Here is a 6704-nt window from a genome sequence, read left to right as displayed (position 1 = left end):
CCTCCCTGTATGTTCTCCCTCCCTCTCTCCCTCTCTCCCTCTCTCCCTCTCTCCCTCTCTCCCTCTCTCTCTCTCTCTCTCTCTCTCACACACACACACACACACACTCACCACTCGTCCGTCTCCTCCCCATCCGTGATTCCAGTGAAGATGCTGAAGGCACATCACATTAGACTTGGTATGGCTTCCCCGGGCTTGACAGATGCAGCTCTTACAGCTGAGAGCTGGACCAGTCTCACGGAGCCCGGCTTCCCCGCCTGGCTGAGCCGCCATGAGGTTCACACAGCTTCTTTATAGGAACGGCTCCTTTGTCTCAGGGAAGGAGGGCTTTCCTAAATCCTCCAGCTCTGCCCAGCCCCTATCTGAGAGTAGCGGGACTGGGATGAAACCACAGTGAGGGAGAGGGGTGGAGGTAGAGCCGGCTCGGTTTGCTCACTGGGCAGGGTGTGCTCTGCTTAATTAGCATGAGAATAGACAGACTTTCCTGCATCCTCCCTCAGGGATGGAGAGGAAGGAGCAAAGGCTCTAGCTCCATCCTACCCCATCAGAGCTCCTGGGACTGAAAATGACTATGGCCCCATTCCTCTGATCCCCCAGGGACCCAGGACCCACAGTGTTGAGAAAAGCTTTGACGGAGCCGGCGGGTGGATCTCCACTCCAGATTTTCCAGCTGTCCCTGCCCCCCCACCGCTCGGGAGCAGGATGCCGAGATGGCTGGTGATGCAGAAGGTATGTGCTTTTTCAGTTCTGGTGCTGATGCTGTGTGTGTGGTGAGGTCTCTGTGGCGCAATGGACGAGCGCGCTGGACTTCTAATCCAGAGGTTCCGGGTTCGAGTCCCGGCAGAGATGGTCACCTGGCAGGTGCCTCTTTTATTTTGTGTGCTGTCATGCTAGGTTGATAATTGTATTTATCTGTCCCCGGAGGTTCTGGGGAAGAGAAAGGAAACCCCTTTCCTTGGGAATCCTGGACCTCCTCTCCTTTTCCCTTCCCTCCCCCTTCATTCTTTCTCTGTTCCTCCTTTATGGATTTTCATTGTCTCGGGAAGGCTCAGATGTCAGCTGCCTGTGTCTGCTCAGCCGGACTGACACAGCCTTTGAATCCTTTGCTTCCTAGGGGAATCACTGGCACACAGGGACCGAGGTGCCAGGCCACGGGTTCTGGGACCACGGTGGTTGGTTCCCTCTTTCTCCTCTGAGAACACAAAAAGGCAGACTGACCCACATGCATGCCCATGAGGAAGTGTCCAGCTGTCCTCTAAGGTAAGGGCCCCCTTGACCGGGGTGGGTCAGGAGGCGGATGGGGTTGTGCAGAGGGCAGTTTATTCACCGTCTTTGTCATTGCTGGGGCTTTTTGTGCTAGAGCTCATCACTCGCTTCCTCATCTACACGGTGAGAGGCGCTCATTGCTCTCGGTGGAATAAACTGCACAGAAGTACACGAATTATGGGGCAGATGAACTTGTCCCGGGAAACTCAAAGGCCTCACGCTCCTGTGCAAAGTTGGTAGCCTTTCCTCTCTGCAGGGCAAGCTCAGAGGGCGGTGTGTGGGGGGAGGTTATTTCTATCATTCTCTTTTTCCATCAAGACATCTCCTCACCCCTCTCTCGTGCTGCATTCCCTTCTGCTCTTCTTCCCTGCCTCATCCAATGGCCACATTCAGCAAGATTGGGAGCTTGGGTTTCTATTCTGGGCTGGTCTGGCTCTCTCTCTCCCTCAAATATTGAGGCCTCCAGTCTATTAGCTAGAGGGAGCCGTCCATGCCAGGAAGTGACCTCCACCCCAGGTGAACCCAGGAAACCTGAGACACACACCTCTCCTCCGGCTGTGGGGGAGTCAGCATCTCTCCCACGTGGGGCTCTGCTTGGACATCCAGCAGACACAGTCCTGCACTCAGGCTCTGGGAAGCTGGCGTGGGGCGAGGGGGCCAATCCATACTGGGTTCCGCCAAACCCTGCCAAGAGGTGGGAACTGACAGGGCAGTTAGGGTGGGAAACTGATGGTGGGAGACGGATGTTTTCTGCCTTTAGGGCACCTGCACATTTGTAGCAAATTGAAACTCCTCAACTTCTTTTGAAGTACTTTGGTGTTTTAAAGGGACTTAAAATTCTTGCAGTTAAGAGCCCACAGATATTAACTCTCCCCCACCAGCCCCGTGGATGTGCCCTTTGGAAGATACCAGGGGGGGACCAGAAATTCCTAGGCAGACCCTTCTGGAGTCTTTCTTTTATTGTTAGCTCTGCCTGTGCTGGGTATTTTTGCTTTAAGCTCTGGCCTGAGAGGAAAAATTGGTGTCTGTGGGGTGGGGTGGGGAGGGAGTTTGGCCAAGTTTGGTCATCTTTTTCAACCATGCCCAGAATGCTACTTCGTCCTGGTTCCCCTTCATCATTCTATTGGAACAGGGCCGCTCACAGTGAGAAGTAGGGAGGTTGTTCACGGTGGGGGCAAGGGTACAAATTCATTATGGCCTGTTCCAAGGTTTGCTCAACTCTAGAAGCTTTCTAGGAATAAAGCCTCCCTGACATTGTGGGGGTGGGAGGTTGGGGGTGAAGCTGGGAGGGATGTGTGCCCACGTGGGCACTGAATTGAGATTTGTGGAAATGTTTGTTGAGGATGCAGTGTAGCCAGCTCCTCGGCTCGCTACCAGCGAGGACTGAAGCCGTGGACAACCCCCAAACCTGAGTTCAGCCAATCATGTCCATTGTAGACCTGGGAATTTGAAGACCATGGTTTAAGAAAACCTCTCTGAACTTGAACTGCTTACTTATAGTGACAAGGTTGTTTTGTGTGTCCTCCAGACGGGAAAATGATGAGAGAGTCCGTGATGCGGCTCCACAGGCTGGTCAGCTCTGCGTTCTGTGTCCTCCGTGGGCAGGAGGGGTGCCTGGCTGCCAAGTGGGGAAAGGGAAGGGTGCGGATGGTCAGCCCCTGTCCAGCACACCCAGGGCAGCTGTGGGCCATCAGCTGGGGCTGATACTGACTCGTGCTGCCCCAGGGAAGAGGAGGGGCTGAACTTGCCAGCTGGTGGAATCCTTCAGAGAGCAGATGCTTCCTCTGTGTCTTAGCTGGGAGCCTCGCCTCAGCCAGGTGGGTAGAGGTCCCTGCAAGCTCTACCACTCAAGGGAACTAGAAGCTTCCACATGCTCACACGTCAGCCAGCCTCCGGCTACCCCAGTCTCGGGAGGGTGGTGTCCTGGGGACTTGAAGAAGGGTATCACAAGCACTGGGGGCAAGATTTCTCACACTGGTAAAAATTTCTTTATATGAGATAATAGCTTTCTTCTTAATACATGAGAGCTAACTTCTGATTTATGAATATCATAATTTCTGTATTGTAATGATGCTCAGAACGTACAATAGAAATCGGCGCTTTTTTTTATAAAGTCACTTCACTGGAGGACTCAAATGCTTCAGCGGCGCTAGAGCTGGTCATTAATTACAAGGTATGCGGGCAAGATGTGCCTTATTTATTACTGTATTCTCAGTGCCTGAAATACGGTAGGCACTTGATGGATATATTTAAAGAATTAACGCTGACATAGATTGGCTATAATTTATGTAGATGGAAGAGGAAGAAATGTGGCTTCTAGAGATCAGGAACACAGGTGGTATCTTCAGGCATTAGTTCGTTTACTTTACAAATATTCATCGGGCTCCCGCTTCCTGCCACCTGCCATGTCCTAGGTCCCAGGATCCACAATAGCGTCGCCTGCGTGTTCCCGCCGCAGAGATAAAAGACAGATGGGCAAATGCCATTATGATAGCATTGTAGGGAGAGGTACCTCCGGGAGGGACTTAACTGAGGAGAAGAGGTAGACTGATGTGAGGCATGGCGATCACGGGAGACTTTCACAGGAGGAGACATTTGGGTGAAGAATGAGTGAAACCAGAGAGATCAATTAGACCCAGAGGGTGGGCGTTTCAAACAGAGAAAGAGCCAGAGCAGAGACCCTCAGCTGGGCACGAGGTAGATGGCTTTGGAGGACAGCACCAAGGTCAGTGTGGTTGGTGTGGAGGGAGACGTGGGGAGATGGGTTCAGACATTCATATGGGGCAAGTCCCAGAGGGTGACGCTCCCGTCACGTCCAGCTCGGCCTTGTAAAGTCAAGCCAGTGTTTGCTCGCTTCTCCTTTACTCTCCAGCAATGAAATTCATAGGTCATGTAGGCTTCCTGTGCACAAAATTTAAAAAGTTATAATATCCTCATTGTAATATAAGACAAAGGAAGTAAGTGTGTAATAATTGATTTGTATGCTACACTAGCAGTCTTATACTTGAAGAATCACCTTCAGTTCAGTGCCTGTGGATATGTAAGTGCAGAAAAACGCAGGCTTGCCTCCCGGCCGACTTAAAACTCATGAGGGATGTACTGTGTATACTGTACCAGCAGGTTGTGACTCCCCAGACTGGTGAACACTGTCGATAAATTTGTAATCCAAACAAATTCGATCTTCTTGCAAAGATTGCAGCATTTTGCATTCACGGATATTTTAGGATGTTTTCAATCATGCAGAAAGCTCTGTATTTATATGTAAAAACAAGTTAGATCCGAGGCCCAGACACCAACAGCTAGCTTCTCAGTAGGTCATTCAAAAGAAGTACGCAACAGGAGGCGAGTCTGCATTGTGTGAGAGGCACCTGCCCCTTGGGGGACAGGGCATGCAAGCCCCAGGTACCCTTCCTCTCTACAACTGGTTGTGGTGCCCAGTCTTTACCAAAACAGAAATTACACCAGATTTTCAAAACACCTCCTCCCGGCAATTCCAGACCCACCGGCCAGCGCTGACTTAAGGCTTGCAGGTCAGGCTTTCCTTCGTGCTAATGAAAATCAGCAGTGGGTTTGAGCAGAGGAGGGATGGAATCTCATTTACATGTTACAAGGCTAATTTTGGCTGTGGGTGAGGACTCGTGTGGTTGGGAACAGGGGCGTGTTTGCAGGTCTGCTGGACGCAAAGCCTTCTAGAAGCAGCAAGGTGTGGCCCTGTGGTTCCCAAGTGGGGATGCCAGTACCACCGGCCGCGGAGGGTTTTATAACAATATCCACCCAGAAAAGTGATTAAGCATCTGTGGACAGCTGAGCTGGCATGGATCACTTACATTTTGTCTGAGAACTAACTACTTGTATTTATTGCTATTACAATGGTTGTCACCTATTAGCAAAAGTGTGCATTTTGTTTGTGTTTAAAAGCCGCAGCAAATGGAACTTACTCCCCCAAACGTTATTTTGGTGTTTATGTCCTCAGTAATTTCCACAAATTATAATGGAACAGGATGTCTGTAAACTTCTCTGTGTCCTCCCTCGGAGTTGGATCTTTCTGCTTCGGTGGGGGTGATGTTGTTCCACCGGGAACTCTAAGGAGGGGTCCCTTGACGGGGCGGTGGTGGGACATTGATATGATGCGAGGTGCTGGGAGCAGGAGGTCAGCAGAGGAGGTGACAGCCCGGGGACAGCAGACCTGGGACTTAGTCTGAGGGCTTGCTGTTTGCTGGCTCTATGACCCGGGCATGCAATAGGCCTCTCGAGCCCTGATTTCCTCATCTAGAGACGAGCCAAATAATACCTAGAATTAAATAAGGTAAAATGTCCAAGTGTCTGGAGAGTCAGTTGCACAGTAGGGGCCCAAACACATACCAGCTTCCTTTGTTTGTGGACAGTGTTCCAGCCATCAGGCTGGTTTCCTGGAGACCATGGTGAGGATGTGGGGGACTTGGCCACGGGCCACATGTCACTGTCCCTTGGAAATGCCTGGGCATCATGGAGCGCCGGGGGGAGTAGAAAGGCACAGAGTTACCCTCCGAGGGCATGTCCTCTCCCTGCAGTCACTGTGGGGGCCCTGCCTTTCTCTCTGGGGCTGAGCACTGAGGTCGTGCAGGGATCCTTTGCAGCCTGGGGAACAAGCCTCCACAGGCCTGTGGAGAGGCCCCTGTAAGCCTCTTAGGCGGGCAGTGCAGGGCTTTAAAGCCAGGGATGAGGCAAGTCCATCCCCACGGTGTGGGGGAGAGGAGACCAGAGCGAGGCTCCTGACTCCTGGCCAGGGCCCTTCCTGGGAGCATTCCCTGCCGCAGACCCGCCTCCGTCCGGAGTCTGGGAGGAGCGTCACCTGGAAGTCACTAACAGCCCCTCATCATCTTTTCTTTTGCTACATCTCTAGGCCACTTTTGAGGAGAGAAATGGCAGCATCCAGAATAGCAGACAATTTAGAACCAATTATATTTATTTTGGAGGAATACAAAACCTTTTTTCTTTTCTAATTATGCACAAACTTTCTACAGTGTTTTCAAAATTTTTATACTTGAGCGTGCTCCTAACAGCAGAGGAGAGTGATTGCCGACCCCCAGGTGTCAGGAGCGAAGGCTAAGTGGCTTTCGCCAAGCACAGCATTTCCTTGAAGTCTTACACTTTTTGCTACACTCTAGTACAAATTTTGGGTTTTAATTCCTTATAGCTACACTTTCTAAATACAAAAGTAACTAGCTGGCCTTAAATCTGATAATAAAAGTGGTGCCTGGCATACCCTAGTTACAAAAGAAAAGAAATAAATTAATATTAAACACGAGCTTGTGACCCCGGAGCATCCACTCAGAGATGAAGGGGGAGATACTCCGGAGACAGGTTAAGGAGCTGGAAACCTGGCAGGGAATGCACATGAATTCATTACTCATTCAACAAACATTTGTTTAGTTCCTACTCTGTGCCAAGCATTGAGC

At 51.0% G+C, this 6704-nt stretch overlaps 1 non-coding gene across 1 annotated transcript; it reads left to right on the top strand.

Moving 5' to 3' along the window:
* Window positions 1–775: 775 nt before the first annotated feature.
* TRNAR-UCU lies at window positions 776–849 on the top strand. Its single transcript has one exon. It is a non-coding gene; the product is annotated as a tRNA-Arg (tRNA).
* The last annotated feature ends 5855 nt before the right edge of the window (window positions 850–6704 follow it).

This window comes from Neomonachus schauinslandi, chromosome 6 (assembly GCF_002201575.2).
Source record: "Neomonachus schauinslandi chromosome 6, ASM220157v2, whole genome shotgun sequence".
NCBI classification, from domain to species: domain Eukaryota; kingdom Metazoa; phylum Chordata; class Mammalia; order Carnivora; family Phocidae; genus Neomonachus; species Neomonachus schauinslandi.
The sequence above is the reverse complement of the archived record's forward strand: the minus strand, read 5'-3'. Positions and strand labels throughout refer to the sequence as shown.